Genomic DNA, 15,396 nt, shown 5'->3' with positions numbered 1-15,396 from the left:
TTTCACTGGACTATGGAGTCCTCTAATTGCCGATATGTTAGGACCTCTGACATGCGAGATGACAAGTCACTAATTGGTGAATGCCTTAGCTGTTTGTGCCACACCTTGGAATCCTTTGATTGTCAATATACCAGGACCTCTGACATGTGATATCACTAATCTCTGATTGACGATTCACAATCGTTGTACGCTATTCCTTAGAACCTTCAGACATTGATGTTTGATATGCCAAGACATTTGATTGGACATGTTTCAAAAGGACACCAAATCATTTTCGTTTGTCTTCTGGTCTGGAGAGACATAACTTCAATTGGCTCTAACTTTTGATCTAGAAGTCCATTCTGAGACTTCCACATACCACTGGAAAACGTATTCTGAGCACTATCCAATGGAGGGAATATGATTGATCTTTGAGCCCATATGATACCTAAAGGATGGATCCAAAAAATCTTCACAACTAGAATCAAACCACTAAGGCATGAAGCCCAATCATCAGGTGAAGCTTTGTTTGACATCAATGCCAACACTTACACAACCACCCACATACATACCATCAAAATTCCAACAATCTCCCCCTTTGGAATTGATGGAAACACTGCAGACTCCCCCTCAGGCTTGGCATGGTCTGGTCTGATGCTCAATCTACATTTGTGCAAGCCTTCAAATTAAAGTATTTACTCCTAGCATACCACAACACATATTTTGCTGTACCTTGAAGATATTTGAAAATCCTCTTAACAACCACCACATGAATTTCTTGTGGACAAGCCTAAAATCTTGCTATAATTCCCACTGCTTCCATGATATCGGACCTTGAAGCTATCAGATACAGTAATATTCCCATCATCGACTTGTATTCAATCTAATTTACCTGTGACGTTGCATCTTCCTTACACAATTTACAACTTGTAGTCATGGGTGTGCTGACAGGTTTGCAGTCCTCCAATCTAATTTTCTTAGAGTTTCCTAAAGATATTTGGATTGGGATATAAAAAATCCTTGTGGAAACTGAGCAATTTGCAAACCCAAGAATAAAGAAAAATCACCAATCATGTACATTTCGAACTCTGTTTGCATACAATTTGCAAACCAATGCCCCAACTGCTCCACATCACTGCCAAATATTATGTCATCTACATACACAACTGTGTGGCCTAAACTTCGGATGCAAATTAGAGCTTAATTTAATGTCAACCTGGGAAGGTAAACTTAGAAGTGCTTATCTAAAATATATAGATCTAGAAAGATTCCTAATTTGTCGAAGATCTTAAAGTCCCCTTACAGGAACATATTCATTAAAATCTCTTTCAATAACTAATCAAACTTAGATCTAACAATTGTTTGAGATATATGATTCTCTTACAAGAACATATTCTACAAGATCTCTTCCAACATTAGAACATCTAATAAAACGCTGAAATGAAATAAACCTAGATCTAATAATTGTATGAGATCTTATGATTCTCTTATAAGAACACCTTCAAATAAGATTCTTCCAATATGAGATCATTTAACAAAACTTGAAAGCTGAAATCAAACAAAAACATAAAATAAGTTATAGCTAAAATAAACAAATAGGCATGCAAGTGAGGCCATGGGGGTCCTCCATAACTCGACATGCACACCACTTCAATGGAGACTCAGATGTAGAAGCAAAATTGAAGTATAATACTTTATTTCAAAATATCAATTACAAACTCCAAAATCCTAAGATTACAAAAACTTCCAGATTACAAATGGAGGAGATTGTACTCCTATTTATACAATGGGATGAGTAACAAACTCATAATGATCATCCACTACTTTCCCAGAATATGATCCCACAAATCTCTCAGGCATTTTTAACTACTTTCCCACTATTAAAAAATATGATTCCACAAATCTCTCAATAAATCTCACATATCTTGGATAAGATATGCCAACCAAATCCTCCATGCTTTTCTCCTTAGGATTTGGATAAGATATGCCAACCAAATCCTCCATGATTTTCTCCTTAGGAATTGGATAAGATATGCCACCCAAATCCTCCATGATTTTCTCCTTAGGAATTGGATTGCATAATTATATCCTTAATATGGTGGAGGAGATATAGATAAGTCTCTTGGAATTAATTCTTCACATATTTCCTACACATCACAAAACTCACATATTCTTGAGATATATAAAAAATATGTATATTTTCTAATAATTAATCATAAATTCACTTTTAATACAAAAATGAATAAAATGGAAAATGAGAAGGTGAAACCCAAATGTATGTATGAAAATGATATGATAAAAGGTTAATGGGATGATGAAATGTAAGGAATAGTGAAGAAAAAGGTGGATGAAAATATGACATTTCTGAGTCCCAACATCCTCCCCAACTGAACTTGTTGCATGTCCTCATCCAATCATGCATGGGTCTCTTTAAGAACATTTGGCATTTTGAACTTTGGCTTTACATGATGATGTCTTTTAATAATGAATGTTTCCAAGATATGTGAAAGGCATGAGTAACAATTTACATTTTCTTATGGTTGGTTCTTGTGTGACAACCATGAATACAAAGAATGTTGGTTCTTGTGTTAACAACATTCATTTCGTTTTTTGTTCTCTTTTCTTTAATAATAATGTAAACACTCACTGGAAATCATAAGCTATCAATGTGCATAAGAAAGCCATTTTGTAATATTAATGAAGCATGCCAATATTACGTATGAAGCAAAGTGCAACAAAGTATCATTGGAAAATAAATGTTGGTGAATGGTAAATGGAGCGATAGTGGTGAAGAAATGGAATCATGGAAGTGAATATGTAGTGAATATAGTTCTCCCCCCCTCAACTGAATTGGTTGCATGTCCTCATGCAATTTAACATGGCTCATGAAAGGAAATGTAACATGGTGAGGGAATTTTCCAAAATATTCAAGTTAGCATATAAGGAATTGCATGATTAAAGATTAGAAAACAACATACCTCTACTTAGCCAAGAATGATGAACTTTGCAATAGGGATGTAGTTGCTACTGCTACTGAATCAGGAAAATGTGACTGATGTTGTTGCCACTGGATCCTAGGAAATGAAGGAATCTAAACTGCTGATGCTGAATCATGGGAGAGATAAATGCTGAAAGTGGAACTGTGGTACTCTCATAGATTAGAATGCATGCTGCTATAACTGTTGAGGGAGTCGTGAAAGTGTATATTCTTCACCCGCTACAAACCTGATGGTACAATTCTAAACATGAGAATCAATGTGTCGATGTCGAGCATGAATAGATTTCATTGGATTATCGGCCATTGATGCATGCCGTTAACCAATGCAAGACAACTCACCATTGATGTCAATGAGTTCCAAGGTACCCGAGTACATCTTGCGAAGTGCGAATGGATGTGTTGAGGTTGAGCCACTTGCAAGATTTGAAGATCAAGGGACATCGATGTATTCCCATGATCATCAGCGAGAGAACTTGCCATTAAGGCATGCAAGCCTCTAGGTACTCAAAAGAAACTCTAGTCTATTTCCCAGATAAGGTGCTGATGTCGATGGGGCAAGACTTGTTGAAAGGTGGGCCTTAAGGAATCCCACATCAATCAACGCGAGTTTGTACAAAAAGATTTGGTAGGACTATAAATGGAAAGAACTCACGGAAAAGCAGTGTGGATCAACATGGTGAGGAAAACAAGGCAATGTAATCATGGAAAGGGAAGGAGTTTTATTCAAAAGGAAAACTAGATGCAAGGAAATGGATATAAGGAAATGCATGGTGTATGAAGATGAACTCTTGCTGTGAAAAATGGATTTGGAAATGTCATGCTTTATGGATTTACAATTGGTGGAATTCAAAATCTGCTTCAAAAAGGGAGGTGCAAAGTAATGGTTGTGGAGTTGGATTTGTATTTAGAATTTTTCATGAATTTAGTCTTTGGAACACTAATTATCGTCACAATGTAATCTCCTTATGATCACTTGATTATCCTATAACCTATAAAAAAAAACTTGGCAGAAAGAAAGCATAAGTGTGTTCAAGAAGAAATGGCCATTTCCTTCATGATTCTTACGCAAAAATTTCATACCAAATAAAACATATTAAGGACAATCAAAGTGTTGAAATTGACTTAATCATGATATTAAAATAAATCCATTCTTAAAATAACCATGAAAAGTAATACTCCCTGTTTGGGTCAGATGAAATATGCCCGGCAAAAGATTGGCATTAAAAATATCTGTTGTGTTTTGCATATTAGTATGTGATATAAAAGCATTCATCGTGAATATCTAATGCCAACTTGAAGCTATTGAAACAAGATAATCATCATCTATAGAATCCTCCAAATCGATCCTCAAAATTTGTTTCCAAGTGTTCCATTTTTATTTTCAGACCTGCATGAATTTTGTGAAATTTTATTATTTTTATTTTTATTATTTTTTTAAATTTTTATTTTTATAAAAAAACAAAAGAATGAAAGTCAATTTTTTTTTATTTTTTTATTTTTTACTTTTAATAACAAAATTAAAAAAAAAAAATCAAATTTTTTTTAATAAAGAAATCAACAAAAAGAAAAAAAAACAATTCTATTAAAAAGTAATGTAGAAAATTTCTAAAAATAAACTAACACTAATATTCGAGCGATCTGCAACCACAATTCATTCCCAATTGAAGTATAAACCAAGTGATTTCGGTGAGAGAGCTTACTGTCAAGCTACTCGATTCAACTTGTCTTCCCTACCATTTTGATCCAGGCAGAGGAAACAGCTTGAAGTGACCCCATCATATGTCAACAGAAAATAGACACACATGTATTTTTATATATTTATTCCAATGTGTCATCAATACAAGCCATGCAATGTAAGACTCTAACTTCTCCAATTGTTTGGATTCTATTGGTTATGGGTATACTGGTTAAAATTCTAGTGTTATCACTCCAGTCAAAACGTCCAGCCATAGGTATGATATTCCCTCATAGGTGTCGGTGGAGAAAACATTGCACAAATTCTGCTAGCTTTAGTAGATCAGTTGGTCAATTTAGTTCATATTGCTTTTAAAACAATCTAAAAGGATGGCAGGAATGGTTATTCAGGCAAGCCAATCCAACTTTGGGATTGTGGCAACAGAGCGCTTACATAAGTTATTTCTCAACTACTTGATTCTATTTTGATAACACATACCCAGTGATGGTGAGACGGTCAGCCAAGATGGTCATGATGGGAATAGCAGAAATATGTAATGTGGAGAAGTAGAAAAGCACGATGAATGTAAAAAAACCGTTTTTATTCACGCAGTTACCAAAATAGGGTCCCAAAGAACTATGATTTCCTCTTAGACTGTTAGGAATTTAAGCAAATGATTTATGGGTTATATAATAAATTATATTATGGAAAACACCCATGTCTTCGTTTGTCCAAATTTTCCCTGGTTTTATCACAAACTGCTTTTCAAAACTAACGTTTTTAAGGGGTTGCATTTTGAAGATGATCTTTTTCTCATTCACAAAATTCTTTATTGTCGCATTGCAGATTAGTTCTCCAGCAAGAGTATTTTTATTGGAATAAATCAATAGATTTTCTAATCTTCCAGATCACACGAAGCGCAGGAAGAGAGCATACTAATCTCTTGATTTATTTTTTATTTATGCAGGTTAGTGTGGATGGATAAAACACTATTAACATCTGCGAAAAAACCTTGCATTATCTACACTCTTTCTGCAATGTCACGGGGGCATTTAGACTATCGAAAGACAAATCTTTCCGATAATCGGGCTCCTGGCTCACCCGTGACACAGAAACAAGACATAGAAATGCAAAGATGTGCCATTGAATTTATTCATGATGATTTATTTTTGGAAAACAAAACTAAAAACTTCTAATGATAACAACTTCTAATGACTTCTAATGAGATCTCATTTTTATTTTTCTAATCTATTCTACAATAACTTCAAAGATGTTTTATTTTCTAAGTAAAAGCATTCTTGCAGTGAAGCCATCTACGGACTAAAAATTTTGAACATGCTCACATCAAGATTTAAAAATTTTACATTATGTTTTGCAAGTATGTGAGAATCCTGTCTTAGAGTTGGCTCAAGGTGATTGTCCTTGCTCTCCAAGAAGTACATGTTCAACATTGTCAAAGCCCTCATCCGTAGATGGATTAGTGAGAAATGGGGGGTTTAAAACTGAATTTAAATTAACTATGTGCAAAAATAAAAATGCTCCAAACTTTGAACTCCTTTATGAACCTGCCATCACCAAGTTCCACAAATTAGTCCATAAAAAAAAATGCATAAAATCAATTACTAAATCCTTCTAGTTGCACTTCCCCGGCAACGGCTCCAAAATGTGTGGTCTAAACTGTGGGTGCAAAGTAGAGCTTAATTTAATAACCTGGGAAGGTAAACATAGAAGTGCTTATCTAAAATATATAGATCTAAAAAGGTTCCTAATTTGTCCAAGATCTTAAATTCCCCTTACAGGAACATATTCATTAAGATCTCCTTCAATAACTTATCAAACTTAGATCTAACAATTGTTTGAGATCTATGATTCTCTTACAAGAACATATTCTACAAGATCTCTTCCAACATTAGAACATCTAATAAAAAGGTGAAATAAAATAAACCTAGATATACTAATTGTATGAGTTCTTATGGTTCTCTTACAAGAACACCTTCAAATAAGATTCTTCCAATATTAGATCATTTAACAAAACTTGAAAGTTGAAATCAAACAAAAACGTAAAATAAGTTATACCTAAAATAAACAAATAGGCATGCAAGTGAGGCCATGGGGGCCCTCCATAAATCCACATGCACACCACTTCAATGGAGACTCAGATGTAGAAGAAAAATTGAAGTATAATCCTTTATTTCAAAATCTCAATTACAAACTCCAAAATTCTAAGATTACAAAAACTTCCAGATTACAAATGGAAGAGATTGTACTCCTATTTATACAATGGGATGAGTAACAAACTCATAATGATCATCCACTACTTTCCCAGAATATGATCCCACAAATCTCTCAAGCATTTTTAACTACTTTCCCATTATTACAAAATATGATCCCATAAATCTCTCACATATCTTTGATAAGATATGCCAACCAAATCCTCCATGCTTTTCTCCTTAGGGTTTGGATAAGATATGCCAACCAAATCCTCCATGATTTTCTCCTTAGGAATTGGATAAGATATGCCACCCAAATCCTCCATGATTTTCTCCTTAGGAATTGGATTGCATAATTATCTCCTTAATATGGTGGAGGAGATATGGATAAGTCTCTTGGAATTAATTCTTCACATATTTCCTACACATCACAAAACTCACATATTCTTGAGATATATAAAAAATATGTATATTTTCTAATAATTAATCATAAATTCACTTGTAATACAAAAATGAATAAAATGGAAAATAAGAAGGTGAAACCCAAAGGTATGTATGAAAATGATATGATAAAAGGTTAATGGGATGATGAAATGTAAGGAATAGTGAAGAAAAAGGTGGATGAAAATATGACATTTTTGAGTCCCAACATCCTCCCCAATTGAACTTGTTGCATGTCCTCATCAAACCATGCATGGGTCTCTTTAAGAACATTTGGCATTTTGGACTTTGGCTTTACATGATGATGTCTTTCAATAATGAATGTTTCCAGGATATGTGAAAGGCATGAGTAACAATTTACATTTTCTTATGGTTGGTTCTTGTGTGACAACCATGAATACAAAGAATGTTGCTTCTTGTGTTAACAACATTCATTTCATTTTCTGTTCTCTTTTCTTCAATAATAATGTAAACACTCACTGGAAATCATAAGCTATCAATGTGCATAAGAAATCCCTTTTGTAATATTAATGAAGCATGCCAATATTACGTATGAAGCAAAGTGCAAGAAAGTATCATTGGAAAATAAATGTCGGTGAATGAGAAATGGAGTTCCAGTGGTGAAGAAATGGAATCATGGAAGTGAATATGTAGTGAATATAGTTCTCCCCCCCTCAACTGAATTGGTTGCATGTCCTCATGCAACTTAACATGGCTCATGAAAGGAAATTTAGCATGGTGAGGGAATTTTCCAAAATATTCAAGTTAGAATATAAGTAATTGCATGATTAAAGATTAGAAAACAACATGACCCAAGAATGATGAACTTTGCAATAGGGATGTATCTGTTGCTGCTGCTGGATCAGGAAAATGTGACAGATGTTGTTGTAACTAGATCTTGGGAAATGAAGGAATCTGAATTGCTGATGCTGAATCATGGAAGAGATAAATGCTGAAAGTGGAACTGTGATACTCTCATAGATCAGAATGCATGCTGCTATAACTGCTGAGGGAGTCATGAAAAAGTGTATAGTCTTCACCCGCTACAAACCTGATGGTACAATTCTAAACATGCGAATGCATGTGTCAATGTCGAGCATGAATATTAATCATTGGATTATCGGCCATTGATTCATGCCGTTAACCAATGCAAGGCAACTCACCATTGATGTCAATGAGTTCCAAGGTACCCGAGTACATCTTGCGATGTGCGAATGGATGTGTCGAGGTTGAGCCAATTGCAAGATCTGAAGAGCAAGCGACATTGATGTATTCCCATGATCATCAGCGAGAGAACTTGCCATTAAGGCATGCAAGCCTCTAGGTACTCAAAAGAAACTCTAGTCTATTTCCCAGATAAGGTGCTGATGTCGATGGAGCAAGACTTGTTGAAAGGTGGGCCTTAAGGAATCCCACATCAGTCAACGCGAGTTTGTACAAAAAGATTTGGTAGGACTATAAATGGAAAGAACTCAAGGACAAGCAGTGTGGATCAGCATGGCGAGGAAAACAAGGCAATATAATCATGGAAAGGGAAGGATTTTTATTCAAGAGGAGAACTAGATGCAAGGAAATGGATATAAGGAAATGCATGGTGTATGAAAATGAACTCTTGCTGTGAAAAATGGATTTGGAAATGTCATGCTTTATGGATTTACAATTGGTGGAATTCAAAATCTGCTTCAAAAAGGGAGGTGCAAAGTAATGGTTGTGGAGTTGGATTTGTCTTTAGAATTTTTCATGAATTTAGTCTTTTGAACACCAATTGTCGTCACAATGTAATCTGCTTGTGATCATTTGATTATCCTGTAACCTATAAAAAAAACTTCACTGAAAGAAAACATAAGTGTGTTCAAGAAGAAATGGCCATTTCCTTCATGATTCTTACGCAAAAATTTCATACCAAATAAAACATATTAAGGACAATCAAAGTGTTGAAATTGACTTAATCATGATATTAAAATCAATCCATTCTTAAAATAACCATGAAATGTAATACTCTCTGTTTGGGTCAGATGAAATATGCCCGGCAAAAGATTGGCATTAGAAATATCTGTTGTGTTTTGCATATTAGTATGTGATATAAAAGCATTCATCGTGAATATTTAATGCCAACTTGAAGCTATTGAAACAAGATAATCATCATTTATAGAATCCTCCAAATCGATCCTCAAAATTTGTTTCCAAGTGTTCCATTTTTTATTTTCAGACCTGCATGAATTTTGTGAAATTTTATTATTTTTTTAAATTTTTATTTTTATAAAAAAACAAAAGAATGAAAGTCAATTTTTTTTTGTTTTTTTATTTTTTATTTTAAATAAAAAAATTAAAAAAAGAAAATCAATTTTTTTTTTTAATAAAGAAATCAACAAAAAGAAAAAAAAAAATCTATTAAAAATTAATATAGAAAATTTCTAAAAATAAACTAACACTAATATTCAAGCGATCTGCAACCACAATTCATTCCCAATTGAAATATAAACCAAGTGATTTCGGTGAGAGAGCTTACTATCAAGCTACTCGATTCAACTTGTCTTCCCTACCATTTTGATCCAGGCAGAGGAAATAGCTTGAAGTGACCCCATCATACGTCAACAGAAAATACACACACATGTATTTTTATATATTTATTCCAATGTGTCATCAATACAAGCCGTGAAATGTAAGACTCTAACTTCTCCAATTGTTTGGATTCTATTGGTTATGGGTATACTGGTCAAAACTCTAGTGTTATCACTCCAGTCGAAACGTGCAGCCATAGGTATGATATTCCCTCATAGGTGTCGGTGGAGAAAACATTGCACAAATTCTGCTATCTTTTAGTAGATCAGTTGGCCAATTTAGTTCATATTGCTTTTAAAACAATCTAAAAGGATGGCAGGAATGGTTATTCAGGCAAGCCAATCCAACTTTGGGATTGTGGCAACAGAGCGCTTACATCAGTTATTTCTCAACTACTTGATTCTATTTTGATAACACATACCCAGTGATGGTGAGACGGTCATCCAAGATGGTCATGATGGGAATAGCAGAAATATGTAATGTGGAGAAGTAGAAAAGCACAATGAATGTAAAAAAACCGTTTTTATTCACACAGTTACCAAAATAGGGTTCTGAAGAACTACAATTTCCTCTTAGACCGTTAGGAATTTAAGTAAACGATTTATGGGTTATATAATACATTCTATTATGGGAAAAACACATGTCTTCGTTTGTCTATATTTTCCTTGGTTTGCTCACAAACTGCTTTTCAAAACTAACATTTTCAAGGGGTTGCATTTTGAAGATATCTTTTTCTCATTCACAAAATTCTTTATTGTCGCATTGTAGATTAGTTCTCCAGCAAGAGTATTTTTATTGGAATAAATCAATAGATTTTCTGATCTTCCTGATTGCATGAAGCGCAGGAAGAGAGCATACTAATCTCTTGATTTATTTTTTATTTATGCAGGTTAGTGTGGATGGATAAAACACTATTAACATCTGCGACAAAACCTTGCATTATCTACACTCTTTCTACAATGTCACGGGGGAATTTAGACTTTTGGAAGACAAATATTTCCGATAATCAGTCTCCTGGCTCACCCGTGATACATAAACAAGACATAGAAATGCAAAGATGTGCCATTGAATTTATTCATGATGATTTATTTTTGGAAAACAAAACTAAAAACTTCTAATGATAACAACTTCTAATAACTTCTAATGAGATCTCATTTTTATTTTTCTAATCTATTCTACATTAACTTGAAAGATGTTTTATTTTGTAAGTAAAATCATGCTTGCAGTGAAGCCATCTACGGACTAAAAATTTGAACATGCTCACATCAATATTTAAAAATTTTACATTATGTTTTGCAAGTATGTGAGAATCCTGTCTTAGAGTTGGATCAAGGTGATTTTCCTTGCTCTCCAAGAAGTACCTGTTCAACATTGTCAAAGCCCTCATCCGTAGATGGATTAGTGAGAAATGGGGGGTTTAAAACTGAATTTAAATTAACTATGTGCAAAAATAAAAATGCTCCAAACTTTGAACTCGTTTATGAACCTACCGTCACCAAGTTCCACAAATTAGTCCATAAAAACAAATGCATAAAAGCAATTACTAAATCCTTCTAGTTGCACTTCCCCGGCAACGGCTCCAAAATGTGTGGTCTAAACTGCGGGTGCAAAGTAGAGCTTAATTTAATAACCTGGGAAGGTAAACATAGAAGTGCTTATCTAAAATATATAGATCTAAAAAGGTTCCTAATTTGTCCAAGATCTTAAAGTCCCCTTACAGGAACATATTCATTAAGATCTATTTCAATAACTTATCAAACTTAGATCTAACAATTGTTTGAGATCTATGATTCTCTTAGAAGAACATATTCTACGAGATCTCTTCCAACATTAGAACATCTAATAAAAAGGTGAAATAAAATAAACCTAGATCTACTAATTGTATGAGTTCTTACGGTCCTCTTACAAGAACACCTTCAAATAAGATTCTTCCAATATTAGATCATTTAACAAAACTTGAAAGCTGAAATCAAACAAAAACATAAAATAAGTTATACCTAAAATAAACAAATAGGCATGCAAGTGAGGCCATGGGGGCCCTCCATAACTCCACATGCACACCACTTCAATGGAGACTCAAACATAGAACCAAAATTGAAGTATAATCCTTTATTTCAAAATCTCAATTACAAACTCCAAAATTCTAAGATTACAAAAAGTTCCAGATTACAAATGGAGGAGATTGTACTCCTATTTATACAATGGGATGAGTAACAAACTCATAATGATCATCCACTACTTTCCCATAATATGATCCCACAAATCTCTCAAGCATTTTTAACTACTTTCCCATTATTACAAAATATGATCCCATAAATCTCTCACACATCTTTGATAAGATATGCCAACCAAATCCTCCATGCTTTTCTCCTTAGGATTTGGATAAGATATGCCAACCAAATCCTCCATGATTTTCTCCTTAGGAATTGGATAAGATATGCCACCCAAATCCTCCATGATTTTCTCCTTAGGAATTGGATTGCATAATTATCTCCTTAATATGGTGGAGGAGATATGGATAAGTCTCTTGGAATTAATTCTTCACATATTTCCTACACATCAAAAAACTCACATATTCTTGAGATATATAAAAAGTATGTATATTTTCTAATAATTAATCATAAACACTTGTAATACAAAAATGAATAAAATGTAAAATAAGAAGGTGAAACCCAAATGTATGTATGAAAATGATATGATAAAAGGTTAATGGGATGATGAAATGTAAGGAATAGTGAAGAAAAAGGTGGATGAAAATATGACATTTTTGAGTCCCAACATCCTCCCCAACTGAACTTGTTGCATGTGCTCATCAAACCATGCATGGGTTTCTTTAAGAACATTTGGCATTTTGGACTTTGGCTTTACATGATGATGTCTTTTAATAATGAATGTTTCCAGGATATGTGAAAGGCATGAGTAACAATTTACATTTTCTTATGGTTGGTTCTTGTGTGACAACCATGAATACAAAGAATGTTGGTTCTTGTGTTAACAACATTCATTACATTTTCTGTTCTCTTTTCTTAAATAATAATGTAAACACTCACTGGAAATCATAAGCTATCAATGTGCATAAGAAATCCCTTTTGTAATATTAATGAAGCATGCCAATATTATGTATGAAGCAAAGTGCAACAAAGTATCATTGGAAAATAAATGTCGGTGAATGGTAAATGGAGTGATAGTTGTGAAGAAATGGAATAATGGAAGTGAATATGTAGTGAATATAGTTCTCCCCCCCTCAACTGAATTGGTTACATGTCCTCATGCAACTTAACATGGCTCATGAAAGGAAATGTAGCATGTTGAGGGAATTTTCCAAAATATTCAAGTTAGCATATAAGTAATTGCATGATTAAAGATTAGAAAACAGCATGACCCAAGAATGATGAACTTTGCAATAGGAATGTAGCTGCTGCTGCTGCTGGATCAGGAAAATGTGACAGATGTTGTTGTAACTAGAACCTGGGAAATGAAGGAATCTGAATTGTTGATGCTGAATCATGGAAAAGATAAATGCTGAAAGTGCAAATGTGGTACTCTCATAGATCAGAATGCATGCTGTTGTAACTGCTAAGGGAGTCATGAAAAGGTGTATAGTCTTCACCCGCTACAAAACTGATGGTACAATTCTAAACATGCAAATAAATGTGTCGATGCGGAGCATGAATAGAAATCATTGGATTTTCGGCCATTGATGCATGCCGTTAACCAATGCAAGGCAACTCACCATTGATGTCAATGAGTTCCAAGGTACCCGAGTACATCTTGCGAATTGCGAATGGATGTGTCGAGGTTGAGCCAATTGCAAGATCTGAAGAGCAAGGGACATTGATGTATTCCCATGATCGTCAGCGAGAGAACTTGCCATTAAGGCAAGCAAGCCTCTAGGTACTCAAAATAAAATCTATTCTATTTCCCAGATAAGGTGCTGATGTCGATGGGGCAAGACTTGTTGAAAGGTGGGCCTTAAGGAATCCCACATCAGTCAACGCGAGTTTGTACAAAAATATTTGGTAGGACTATAAATGGAAAGAACTCAAGGACAAGCAGTGTGGATCAGCATGGCGAGGAAAACAAGGCAATGTAATCATGGAAATGGAAGGAGTTTTATTCAAGAGGAGAACTAGATGCAAGGAAATGGATGTAAGGAAATGCATGGTGTATGAACATGAACTCTTGCTGTGAAAAATGGATTTGGAAATGTCATGCTTTATGGAATTACAATTGGTGGAATTCAAAATCTGCTTCAAAAAGGGAGGTGCAAAGTAATGGTTGTGGAGTTGGATTTGTCTTTAGAATTTTTCATTAATTTAGTCTTTGGAACACCAATTGTTGTCACAATGTAATCTCCTTGTGATCACTTGATTATCCTGTAACCTATAAAAAAAAACTTGGCAAAAAGAAAACATAAGTGTGTTCAAGAAGAAATGGGCATTTCCTTCATGATTCTTACGCAAAAATTTCATACCAAATAAAACATGTTAAGGACAATCAAAGTGTTGAAATTGACTTAATCATGATATTAAAATCAATCCATTCTTAAAATAACCATGAAAAGTAATACTCCCTATTTGGTTCAGATGAAATATGCCCAGCAAAAGATTGGCATTAGAAATATCTGTTGTGTTTTACATATTAGTATGTGATATAAAAGCATTCATTGTGAATATTTAATGGCAACTTGAAGCTATTGAAACAAGATAATCATCATTTATAGAATCCTCCAAATCGATCCTCAAAATTTGTTTCCAGGTGTTCCATTTTTTATTTTCAGACTTGCATGAATTTTGTGAAATTTTATTATTTTTTTTAAATTTTTATTTTTATAAAAAAACAAAAGAATGAAAGTCAAATTTTTTTTTATTTTTTTATTTTTTATTTTTAATAACAAAATTAAAAAAAAAAATCAAATATTTTTTTTTTAATAAATAAATCAACAAAAAGAAAAAAAAACAATTCTATTACAAAGTAATATAGAAAATTTCTAAAAATAAAATAACACTAATATTCGAGCGATCTGCAACCACAATTCATTCCCAATTGAAGTATAAACCAAGTGATTTCGGTGAGAGAGCTTACTATCAAGCTACTCGATTCAACTTGTCTTCCCTACCATTTTGATCCAGGCAGAGGAAATAGCTTGAAGTGACCCCATCTTACGTCAACAGAAAATACGCACACATGTATTTTTATATATTTATTCCAATGTGTCATCAATACAAGCCGTGCAATGTAAGACTCTAACTTCTCCAATTTTTTGGATTCTATTGGTTATGGGTATACTGGTCAAAATTCTAGTGTTATCACTCCAGTCAAAACGTGCAGCCATAGGTATGATATTCCCTCATAGGTGTCGGTGGAGAAAACATTGCACAAATTCTGCTATCTTTTAGCAGATCAGTTGGCCAATTTAGTTCATATTGCTTTTAAAACAATCTAAAAGGATGGCAGGAATGGTTATTCAGGCAAGCCAATCCAACTTTGGGATTGTGGCAACAGAGCGCTTACATCAGTTATTTCTCAAC

This window comes from Pinus tabuliformis, chromosome 9, assembly GCF_031772625.1.
Source record: "Pinus tabuliformis cultivar Carrire ecotype Pingquan chromosome 9, CPIR1, whole genome shotgun sequence".
Taxonomy (NCBI): Eukaryota; Viridiplantae; Streptophyta; class Pinopsida; order Pinales; family Pinaceae; genus Pinus; species Pinus tabuliformis.
This window is presented reverse-complemented; position numbering follows the sequence as displayed.